This window comes from Eumetopias jubatus, unplaced genomic scaffold (assembly GCF_037043125.1).
Source record: "Eumetopias jubatus isolate StellerSeaLion01/CBP00866 unplaced genomic scaffold, mEumJub1_p1.0 scaffold_7, whole genome shotgun sequence".
NCBI classification, from domain to species: domain Eukaryota; kingdom Metazoa; phylum Chordata; class Mammalia; order Carnivora; family Otariidae; genus Eumetopias; species Eumetopias jubatus.
The window spans coordinates 15,632,978-15,646,096 of record NW_028274813.1 but is presented as its reverse complement, the minus strand read 5'-3'; the positions used below and the strand labels follow the sequence as shown (position 1 = coordinate 15,646,096).

The following is a 13,119-nucleotide window of genomic DNA, read 5'->3' as shown; positions in this document are numbered from 1 at the left end:
TGTACGGAGAGCTTGCAGGGAACAAAAGCTCCTGAGAGCAAACCCGAGCAGCTTGCTTAGCCCCGACCGACAAGGGTGGGGCAATTCCGCCTCCGGCAAAGACATTTGGGAAGCACGGCAACAGGCCCCTCCCCCAGAAGATCAGCACGAACAGCCCACAAGCCAAGACCAAGTTTACCGATCAAGGAGAATGGGAGAACTCCAGCGCTAGGGGAATACTGCACATAGAATTCATGGCTTTTTTACCATAATTCATTAGTTTTTCAAAGTTAATTTTTTTAACTTTTTTTTTGAATTTTTCTTTTTCCCTTTTTCAATCAACATCTTATCAATCCCTTTTTAAAAAAAAACATTTTTTATTTTTCATTTTTAGAGTCATATTTTTATCCCTTCATAGTAGTTACCCTTATTTTTGGCATATATATATATATATATATATATATATAAGTTGTTCTCTCTTTAAAATTTTGAGATACAATTTCTTCTAACAGATCAAAATATACCCTAAGTCACTAGTGTATGGCTTTGTTCTATTCTCCTGTCTGATCACATTCACTCCCTTTCTTTTTTCTTTTTTCTTTTTCTTTTTAAATCTTCTTCTTTCTTTTTAAAAACAACTTCTTATCTTATCAATTCCTTTTATAAAATCTTTTATAATTTTCATCTTTAGAGTCATCTGCCATCCCTTCATTGTATCAACCCTTATCTTATACATATATAAGGCTTTCTTCCTTTAAAATTTTAGCAGGTACTTTCTTCTAACAGACCAAAATATGCCCAAAAGCTAGTGTGTGGCACTGATCTATGCACTAGCCTGATCATATTTGATCATATTCTGGTTTTTTTTTTTTGTTTTGTTCTGTTTTTCTTTGTTTTTATCTTTTTCTTTTTCCTTTTTTTTTTTTTCTCTTCTTTCTTTCCCTTTCTTGTCCCCTGGTTTCAGGTCTTTTCTGATTTGTATAGAGTATATTTGCTGGAGACGTTATTAACCTGTTAGCATTCTGTTCTCTCATTCATCTGTTCTCCTCTGGACAAAATGACAAAACGAAAAAAATCACCTCAGCAAAAAGAACAAGAGGTAGTACCGTCTGCCAGGGACCTACTCAATATAGACATTAGTACGATGTCAGACCTAGAGTTCAGAATCATGACTTTAAAGATACTAGCTGGGCTTCAAAAAAGTGTGGAAGTTATTAGAGAAACCCTTTCTGGAGAAATAAAAGAACTAAAATCTAACCAAGTCAAAATCAAAAAGGCTATTAGAGGTGCAATCAAAAATGGGGGCACTAACTGCTAGGATAAATGAGGCAGAAGAGAGAATCAGCAATATAGAAGACCAAATGATGGAAAATAAAGAGGCTGAGAAAAAGAGAGATAAACAACTACAGGATCACGAGGGCAGAATTCGAGAGATAAGCAATACGATAAGACGAAACAACATTAGAATAATTGGAATCCCAGAAGAAGAAGAAAGAGAGAGAGGGGCAGAAGGTATATTGGAGCAAATAATAGCAGAGAACTTCCCTAATGTGGGGAAGGAAACAGGCATCAAAATCCAGGAGGCACAGAGAACCCCTCTCAAAATCAATAAAAATAGGTCAACACCCCGACATCTAATAGTAAAACTTATGAGTCTCAGAGGCAAAGAGAAAATTCTGAAAGCAGCTCGGGAGAAGAGATATGTAACCTACAATGGTAGAAACATTAGATTGGCAACAGACCTATCCACAGAGACCTGGCAGGGACTGGCATGATATCTTCAGAGTACTAAACGAGAAAAATATGCAGCCAAGAATACTATATCCAGCTAGGCTATCATTGAAAATAGAAGGAGAGACAAAAACCTTCCAGGACAAACAAAAACTAAAGGAATTTGCAAACACGAAACCAGCCCTACAAGAAATATTGGAAGAGGTCCTCTAAGCAAAAAGAGAGCCTAAAAGCAGCATAGATCAGAAAGGAACACAGACAATATACAGTAACAGTCACCTTACAGGCAATACAATGGCACTAAATTCATACTTTCAATAGTTACCCTGAATGTAAATGGGCTCAATGCCCCAAACAAAAGACACAGGCTATCAGATTGGATTAAAAAACAAGACCCATCAATATGCTGTCTGCAAGAGACTCATTTTAGACCCAAAGACACCCCCAGATTGAAAGTGAGGGGGTGGAAAACCATTTACCATGCTAATGGACACCAAAAGAAAGCTGGGGTGGTAATCCTTATATCAGACAAATTAGATTTTAAAACAAAGACTGTAATAAGAGATGAAGAAGGACACTATATCCTACTTAAAGGGTCTATCCAACAAGAAGATCTAACAATTGTAAATATCTATGCCCCTAACGTGGAAGCAGCCAATTATATAAGGCAATTAATAACAAAAGCAAAGAAACACATTGACAACAATACAATAATAGTGGGGGACTTTAACACCCCCCTGACTGAAATGGACAGATCATCTAAGCAAAAGATCAACAAGGAAATAAAGACTTTAAATGACACACTGGACCAAATGGACTTCACAGGCATATTCAGAACATTCCATCCCAAAGCAACAGAATACACATTCTTCTCTAGTGCCCATGGAACATTCTCCAGAATTGATCACATCCTAGGTCACAAATCAGGTTTCAACCGGTACTAAAAGATTGGGATTATTTCCTGCATGTTTTCAGACCACAATGCTTTGAAACTAGAACTCAATCACAAGAGGAAAGTCGGAAAGAACTCAAATACATGGAGGCTAAAGAGCATCCTACTAAAGAATGAATGGGTCAAGCAGGAAATTAAAGAATTTAAAAAATTCATGGAAACCAATGAAAATGAAAACACAACTGTTCAAAATCTTTGGGATACAGCAAAGGCAGTCCTGAGGGGAAAGTATATAGCAATACAAGCCTTTCTCAAGAAACAAGAAAGGTCTCAAATACACAACCTAACCCTACACCTAAAGGAGCTGGAGAAAGAACAGCAAATAAAGCCTAAAGCCAGCAGGAGAAGAGAAATAATAAAGATCAGAGCAGAAATCAATGAACTAGAAACCAAAAGAACAGTAGAACAGATCAACGAAACTAGGAGCTGGTTCTTTGAAAGAATTAACAAGATTGAGAAACCCCTGGCCAGACTTATCAAAAAGAAAAGAGAAATGACCCAAATGAACAAAATCATGAATGAAAGAGGAGAGATCACAACCAACACCAAAGAAATACAGACAATTATAAAAACATATTATGAGCAACACTATGCCAGCAAATTAGATAACCTGGAAGAAATGAGTGCATTCCTAGAGATGTATCAACTACCAAAATTGAACCAGGAAGAAACAGAAAACCTGAACAGACCAATAACCACTAAGGAAATTGAAGCAGTCATCAAAAATCTCCCAACAAACAAAAGCCCAGGGCCAGATGGCTTCCCAGGGGAATTCTATCAGACATTTAAAGAAGAATTAATACCTATTCTCCTGAAACTGTTCCAAAAAATAGAAATGGAAGGAAAACTTCCAAACTCATTTTATGAGGCCAGCATTACCTTGATCCCAAAACCAGACAAAGACCCCATCAAAAGGAGAATTACAGACCAAGGATATTGGTCTGTAATGCAAAAATTGTCACCAAAATACTAGCCAATAGGATCCAACAGTACATTAAAAGGATTATTCACCATGACCAAGTGGGATTTATCCCTGGACTGCAAGGCTGGTTCAACATCCGCAAATCAATCAACGTGATACAATACATTAACAAAAGAAAGAACAAGAATCATATGATCCTCTCAATAGATGCAGAAAAAGCATTTGACAAAGTACAGCATCCTTTCTTGATCAAAACTCTTCAGAGTATAGGGATAGAGGGTACATACCTCAATATCATAAAAGCCATCTATGAAAAACCTACAGCGAATATCATTCTCAATGGGGAAAAGCTGAGAGCTTTTCCCCTAAGGTCAGGAACGTGGCAGGGATGTCCACTCTCACCACTGCTATTCAACATAGTATTAGAAGTCCTAGCCACAGCAATCAGACAACAAAAAGAAATCAAAGGCATCCAAATCGGCAAAGAGGAAGTCAAACTCTCACTCTTTGCAGATGATATGATACTGTATGTGGAAAACCCAAAAGACTCCACCCCAAAACTGCTAGAACTCATACAGGAATTCAGTAAAGTAGCAGGATATAAAATCAATGCACAGAAATCAGTGGCATTCCTATACACCAACAACAAGACAGAAGAGAGACAAATCAAGGAGTCGATCCCATTTACAATTGCACCCAAAACCATAAGATACCTAGGAATAAATTTAACGAAAGAGGCAAAGGATCTGTACTCAGAAAACTGTAAAATACTCATGAAAGAAATTGAAGAAGATACAAAGAAATGGAAAAACTTCCATGCTCATGGATTGGAAGAACAAACATTGTGAAGATGTCAGTGCTACCTAGAGCAATCTACACATTCAATGCAATCCCCATCAAAATACCATCCACCTTTTTTCAAAGAAATGGAACAAACAATCCTAAAATTTGTATGGAACCAGAAGAGACCCCAAATAGCCAGAGGAATATTGAAAAAGAAAAGCAAAGCTGGCAGCATCACAATTCCGGACTTCCAGCTCTATTACGAAGCTGTAATCATCAAGACAGTATGGTACTGGCACAAAAACAGACACATAGATCAATGGAACAGAATAGAGAGCCCAGAAATGGACCCTCAACTCTATGGTCAACTCATCTTTGACAAAGCAGGAAAGAATGTCCAATGGAAAAAAGACAGTCTCTTCAACAAATGATGTTGGGAAAACTGGACAGCCACATGCAGAAGAATGAAACTGGACCATGTCCTTACACCACACACAAAAATAGACTCAAAATGGTTGAAAGACCGCAACATGAGACAGGAGTCCATCAAAATCCTAAAGGAGAACACAGGCAGCAACCTCTTCGACCTCAGCCACAGCAACTTCTTCCTAGAAACATCGCCAAAGGAAAGGGAAGCCAGGGCAAAAATGAACTCCTGGGATTTCATCAAGATAAAAAGCTTTTGCACAGCAAAAGAAACAGTCCACAAAACCAAAAGACAACCAACAGAATGGGAGAAAATATTTGCAAAGGACATATCAGATAAAGGGCTAGTATCCAAAATCTATAAAGAACTTATCAAACTCAACACCCAAAGAACAAATAATCCAATCAAGAAATGGGCAGAAGACATGAACAGACATTTTTCCAAAGAAGACATCCAAATGGCCAACAGACACATGAAAAAGTGCTCAACATCGCTTGGCATCAGGGAAATCCAAATCAAAACCTCAATGAGATACCACCTCACACCAGTCAGAATGGCTAGAATTAACAAGTCAGGAAATGACAGATGTTGGCGGGGATGTGGAGAAAGGGGAACCCTCCTACACTGTTGGTGGGAATGCAAGCTGGTGCAACCACTCTGGAAAACAGTATGGAGGTTCCTCAAACAGTTGAAAATAGAGCTACCATACGATCCAGAAATTGCACTACTGGGTATTTACCACAAAGATACAAATGTAGGGATCCGAAGGGGTACGTGCACCCCAATGTTTATAGCAGCAATGTCCACAACAGCCAAACTGTGGAAAGAGCCAAGATATCCATCGACAGATGAATGGATAAAGAAGATGTGGTATATATACACAATGGAATATTATGCAGCCATCAAAAGGAATGAGATCTTGCCATTTGCAACGACGTGGATGGAACTGGAGGGTGTTATGCTGAGTGAAATAAGTCAATCAGAGAAAGACATGTCTCATATGACCTCACTGATATGAGGAATTCTTAATCTCAGGAAACAAACTGAGGATGTCTGGAGTGGTGGGGAGGTGGGAGGGATGGGGTGGCTGGGTGATAGACATTGGGGAGGGTATGTGCTATGGTCAGTGCTGTGAATTGTGCAAGACTGTTGAATCACAGATCTGTACCTCTGAAACAAATAATGCAATATATGTTAAGAAAAAAAAAAAAGAAGAAGATAGCAGGAGGGGAAGAATGAAGGGTAGAAAATCGGAGGGGGAGACCAACCATGAGAGACGATGGACTCTGAAAAACAAACTGAGGGTTCTGGAGGGGAGGAGGATGGGGGGATGGGTTAGCCTGGTGATGGGTATTAAAGAGGGCACATTCTGCGTGGAGCACTGGGTGTTATGCACAAACAATGAATCATGGAACACTACATCAAAAACTAATGATGTAATGTAGGGTGATTACCATAACAATAAAAAATTATTAAAAAAATGATGTTGACCAAATTAATAGATACTCTAGGATATCATTTATTTTTTTTTTAAGATTTTATTTATTTATTTGAGAGAGGGAGAGTGAGCAAGAGAGAGCACAAGCCAGGGGGAGAGGCAGAGGGAGAAAGAGAAGCAGACTCCCCGCTAAGCAGGGAGCCTGATGCACGGCTCCAACCCAGGACCCTGCGATCATGACCTGAGTCGAAGGCACATGCTCAACTGACTGAGACACCCAGGTGCCCCTCTAAGATGCCATTTAAATAAAGTTTTTTTTATTTAAAATCAATTAGCCAACATATAGTACATCATTTGTTTCAGATGTAGAGTTCAGTAGTTCATCAGTTGCATATAACACCCAGTGCTCATCACATCACATGCCCTCTAAATAAAGTTTTTAAACAGGCAAAATTAGTCTATGATGTTAGGGCTAACATTAGTAGTTGCCTTTGGGACCAGAGGAGGGGCAAATGATTGGAAAGATTTCCAAGGGAACAGCTGCTCAGATACTGATAATTTTCTACTTCCTGACCTGTGTGGTGGTGATGAAGGTATGTCCACTTTGTGACAATTCATTATGCCATATTCTTATGATTTACATACTTTTATGTATGCATGTTGGTATGTGTATGTATGTATGTTATACTTCGTTAAAAAAATTTTAAGGAGATGAGATTATTAGACAACAGAGGTATAGGAAACTAAAATGATAGAATTACAGAATTATTATAAAAAATACATTTTAGAAATGAAGACAGGAAAAAGAAACACAAGATAGAATAGATACTGTGGAAAACACAATAAGGAAAATAGAGGCTAGCAAGGATAAAAGTATAGAGAATCAAACAGAAATAATAGCAATGGTTTGAGAGAAATAGAGAACAAAGGCAAGATGCAAACAAGATCCAAAATGCACAACTGGGTCTTCTAGAAAGAAAACCAAAGTAATGGAGCAGGATAATGACTTAAATTAAAATTTAAATAAATCTTATTGAAATAAGAAAACATTTAAATACAGATACTGAAAAGGCATATAATATACACCTGAAAATGTTAAATAGTATATAACTATTAGACTTTAAAGTTAAGGAAAAATATTCTTTGGATATACAAGAATTGTGCCAAGTCATTTATAAGGAAGAAAAAAAATAAGTCTAACCAAGGCTAATACACTCGAGAATGGCAGAACCACAAGACCGAAGAGCACCTCGTAGAACAGAGTTGCTCGATCCTCTTGTATACTGTTTTGTACTTTTACTCAAGAAATAAGCATCTATCTTGCTTAAACCACATTCTGTTTTGGTCTACGAAAACAATTTAAAACAACTTAAATGATATCCTAACACGTGGAAGCCAGAGATGGAGATGTCTGACATAGTTCAGTGATCCAAGAAGCCAGGTTATAGTTTCAATTATCCCACCATGGAAACAGAACTAATTCCTTATACGGGAATATAAGATAAGCATATCTACAAAAGGATATTTGCTATTCTTGGAGACAGTTTCATTGACTAATATGAGGCTTTTTTTATTATTTCCATTCTGCAAAAATAAGGAATTCCAGGAGCAAAATAAAATGTTTACACAAAAAATAGGAAATACTGTTTAGAGGCCTCAGACTACAAAGAATATAGTGGCTTAAAGAAAAAGAGTTTATGGGACACCTGGGTGGCTCAGTCGTTAAGCGTCTGCCTTCGGCTAGGGTCATGATCCCAGGGTCCTGGGATCAAGGCCCGCATCAGGCTCCCTGCTCAGCGGGAAGCCTGCTTCTCCCTCTCCCTCTGCCCCTGCTTGTGTTCCTTCTCTCGCTGTGTGTCTCTCTCTCTGTCAAATAAATTAAAAAAAAAAAGAGTTTATGTTTCTTCCATTTAATCATCCTAAGTTGAGAGTCAAGGTTGGTGGAAGCAGAGCTTATATCTTCTCCTTGGTCAAATGGTTGCCTCAGATTCCAGCCAGTAGGAAGGAAAAGGGGTAGAAGAGAATGTACCCAATATCCTAGAGTATAAACCCTCAGGTGTTACTTATCAATTGTGCTCTCACTTCATCACCAGAAACTTAATCATATTGTCATATCTTTTTTTTTTAAAGATTTTATTTAATGACAGAGACAGAGAAAGCACAAGCAGGGAGAAGTGGCAGACAGAGGGAAAGGGAGAAGCAGGCTTCCCGCCGAGCAGGGAGCCCGATGTGGGACTCGATCCCAGGACCCTGGGACCATGACCTGAGCCGATGGCAGATGCTTAACCAACTGAGCCACCCAGGCGCCCCATATTGTCATATCTTAACTGCAAAGAACGCTGAGAGTCTTGCATTGGGCCCAGGAAGAATAGGATACGTTTTGGTAGACCACCAGCAGCTTCTTCTGCGTTAGGGTAAGTGAGAGGTCCAAGAGGGTGGGGAAACAACAAAGAAAAGAAGTCTAGCATCAGAGTTCTCAATTACAACATTTTATGTAAGTAACCAATGGAGTAAATTTTATGACATTCAAGGATTAAGAAAGTGTGAGTCAAGGAGAGAAAGACTTGAAGGTGAACATTGCATATACTTAATGGTAGAACTAGACTAAAAGAAAGAGTAATTTAGTACATAAATGTTACATGTTCTTTTTTTTTTTTTTTTTTTAAGATTTTGTTTATTTGAGAGAGAGAGAGAGAATGCACAAGCCAGGGGAGAGACAGAGAAGCAGACTCCCCGCTGAGCATGGAACCCAATGTGGGACTTGATCCCAGGACGGGAGCTGAAGGCAGATGCTTAACCAACTGAGCCACCCAGGCGCCCAAATGTTACATGTTCTGATAATGTATAACTAATATAGCAGACACAAAATAGGAGGAGGAGGAAAGAAAATGAAATGTAAACAAAGTCTGCCAACTCTCTGGGAGTTAAAGGTTACAGCTTGCAGCTGACAAATCAAGACAGGAGAAGCTTAAGCTCATGTAAGAGTACAAAGATTAAGAAATTTCAGTAACTTAAATTCCATTGTAGGAGCATGAGAAGGAGAGAAAGAGGAAGTAATGAAATAAGTTTTGCATTGCTTATAGTAAACCAATACATAATAACTAAATAGAAAAGGAACTAAGAGTATTAGTATAAACGTTTTCTCAACTTCAACACTATTGATATTTTGGCCAGATAATTCTTTGTTGTGGGGAAGTTATCCTGTGCTTGGAAGGATATTTAGAAACATCTCTGGCCTCCACTCATCATGCCAGTACCAATCGCAAATATTTTCAGGCATTACCAAATGTTCCCTGGGAGGCACATTATCTCCAGCTGAGAACCACTGGTATAAAGGTATCAGTATAAATGCAATCAATAGAACCAAAAATTAAACCTTGCTAAATAACAAAAAAGATACCTCCTTCAAAAAGAGCAAAGAAAACAAATCACATAGCAAGATTTTGCATTAGTATATACATAGTGTAAATAATTAAATAACAAGACAATATAGAATAGAGTATATCATTATATCATTAAGTATATATGGTTTCAATTATATCATTAAGTATAAATGAGTTTAAACCAAGCATTAAAATCTGAAGATTTTTAGAGCAGCAAAAAAAGCAGTATCTAAATCTGCTTTATGCAAGGAACACACATAAAACGAAATGATCTCAGGAGGTAAAGAATGAAAGTATGGGCAAAGATAGTTCAGGCAATTATAAATGAAAAGAAAGCAGAGATCTCTTTCTTAGTCACAGGCAAAGCAAAATTCATACCAAGAAGCATAATGAGGCAATGAATAACATTTTCTTTCTTTTTTTTCGGGGATTTTTGTCATCTCTACACCCAACGTGGGGCTCAAACTCATGACCCCAAGATCAAGAGTTACATGTTCTTCCTCCTGAACCAGCAAGACACCCCAGAGAATGACATTTTCTAATTTCAACAGTTACAAAGATAAGAAGATAAGACGTTAATACCCGCCACATAACACAGAGCAACTTTCGAAAGCATAAACTGCATGAAACTGAAACCCACTAGTGAGAGGAAACTAACACTCTGGGTAACCCTAGATAGGTCAAGTGAACAAAATAATTAGGATACAGAATACCTAAACAATGCAATCACTGAGGTAGATAATACACACTCAACCCTTATATCCTGATAGAAAAATATATCCTAATATAATAAGACAAAAAGAAACTCCTGGTAAAGTTTTTGAAAAAAAATTTTTAAATACATCCGGCATTAAATAACCACAGTGTGATGAAATGAGAAAATAAAAGAGCTAAAGCAGTGCTCAGAGGAGTATTTGCAGCATTAGATGCCCACATCAATAAAGATACAATGAATTAATATCCAACTTCTTCATGAAGACACAGCAAAACCCACACCTTCATTTAAATATTTTTTCCTGGCCAAATATATTCAAAATCAATACAACTTTGTGTTCCCTCAAGACTTGAGCTATTTATGAAAGTTTTAACAATAAAGGCAAAAAATTATATTCTAATTTCAATGTATGAAGTATTTAAATACATCTTACTTTTCTTGCCAAAAATAAATAAATAAATAAGCCTAAATCTAACCTAATCATGCCTCTGTCAACTTCCAACAAGAAACAGGAAAGATGGGCAGGTTAAACCAAACTGCAAGGATGAAACTATAAAACCCCAGACTGTGAGACACTTTACAGGACAAACAATCCAGTTTCTTTGACAAATAAAAGGGAATAAAAAGATGGGGCAGCAGGGCACCTGGGTGCCTCAGTTGGTTAAGGGTCTACCTTCAGCTCAGGTCATGATCCCAGGGTCCTGGGATCGAGCCCCACATCGGGCTCCCTGTGCTTCTCCCTCTCCCTCTGCCTGCTGCTCCCCCCTGCTCGTACTCTCTCAATCTATCAAATAAATAAATAAAATCTTAAAAAAAAAAAAAAGATGGGGCAGGAATCAGAAGAGACTTAAATATCAATCAATCACAATGTATGGATTTCAATTGGATCCAGATTCAATTAAAACTATAAAATAGGGGCGCCTGGGTGGCTCAGTTGGTTAAGCGACTGCCTTCGGCTCAGGTCATGATCCTGGGGTCCCAGGATCGAGTCCCGCATCGGGCTCCCTGCTCAGCGGGGGGTCTGCTTCTCCCTCTGACCCTCTCCTCTCATGCTCTCTCTCTCTCTCTCACTCTCTCTCTCTCTCAAATAAATAAAATATTAAAAAAAAACTATAAAATAACAGTAACAAATATTTAATAATATTTACATTTTTAGATGTAGTAATGGTATTATTTACGATAAAAAGAAAAAGAATTCTTATCTTTAAAGATGCATGGTAAAATTTTTATGGAAGAAATAATGTCATGTATGGAATCTGCCTCAGAATAATGTGGAAGGAGGAAGAGAAACTATCAGCAGAAAGAGCTAGGGGTCCCCGGAAAAAGAAAGAAAAGACAAGCTTTCCTGACATGAGAAAAGTCATCTTGGGCCCCCAGCCATCTTACCATCTCTGCCTGACTGGCACTAACTTGCCCAAAGCACATTTCTTGCAGAACTTCCTGAGATATGTTGAAATTGCAGAACAATAGATCCCAGTAGATGACAATTTTAAGGGAACCAAAAAATGTAAGCACAAACAGCCACGATCAAGCCAGGAGATAACCTAATAATATCAGGGACAATAAATCAGAGGTAAATGTTCCAGTACCAGTTCAAAAATAAAGACTGACCTGACGTACTTCTTGAGCTATCTTTGCAGGATCTGAACCGTTTTGAGCACTCAGATACCAGGAACTGATGATGCTGAACCTCATGACTTGGACTCTGTCACTTTAAGATGATTTCTGCCCCTGTTCCATGCTGAATGCCCCACTGCGCAAGCCCCTTCGCCTAAAATTTCCCCAGTTCGTTGTTCGAGGAGACCCTGCTTTGGGAAACATTCCCGTTGTTCTCCTTTACTTGTTGCAAGTAAAACCCTTCCTTTTCTTATTCTTTGGCTTCGTTGTGTCTTTTGGCTCCACATGCACCAAGAGTCGAACCCAGTTTCGGGTAACAGAATGGACAAGTATGTGGATGGAGAACTGGCCATGGGGTCACAGTTATCGAGGCTGAGTGACAGGGACAGGGAGAGTCATGATATTATTCTGCCTACTTTGTGTATATTCAAGATGCTTCATTTAAAAGAAGAAGGTACATGTAGATCAAGTAGTCTTCACACTGAATAAAGAACACATTCCACATATATGTGTATTCTATTTTTCAAATGTTTGTATATGTTATCACAATAGACGAACTTCAAATTCACTTTAAAAAATACTGCTAAGTGAGGGGTAGAAGAAGGGGGAATTGGAGGAAGGTGGTCAAAAGGCACAAAATTCCAGTTATAAGATAAATAAGTACTAGGGATGTAATGTACATCACGATGACTATAATTAACTCTGTGTGATACATAGTAAAGTTGTTAAGAAAGTAGATCCTAAGAGCTCTCATCGTAAGGAGAAATTATTTTTCCTTCTGACTGTATCTATCGGAGATGGTGGATGTTAACTAATCATGGTAAATATCTCACATATATGTAAATCAAATCATCATGCCATATACCTTAAACTTATTCCGTGATGGATATCAATTATTTCTCAATAAAACTGGAAAAAATTTAAAAAGACAGAAAAAAAAATTACTGGAACTCAGGAAGGCCAAGGCCCAGAGGGCTCACTGGCAGAGCTGGACTGAAGAGCAGGGTCAAAGCCAGGCTGCTAAGGAAACATGACAAGAGCCATGGTCAGTGATCAGCCGTGCCATTTACATAAGTGTTCATTCATGGAAGAACTCCCAACCACAGGAAGTCTGCCTCTTGTAATTTCTAAAATTTAAATACTACTCTGTCCCTTAATTGAAACAAAGCCAT

The 13,119-nt window shown here is 38.2% G+C and overlaps 1 protein-coding gene across 4 annotated transcripts in view; it reads right to left on the bottom strand.

Moving 5' to 3' along the window:
- GALC (galactosylceramidase) overlaps positions 1–13,119 on the bottom strand; it is a 72,437-nt gene that overhangs the window by 41,844 nt on the left and 17,474 nt on the right. The window lies entirely within an intron of this gene.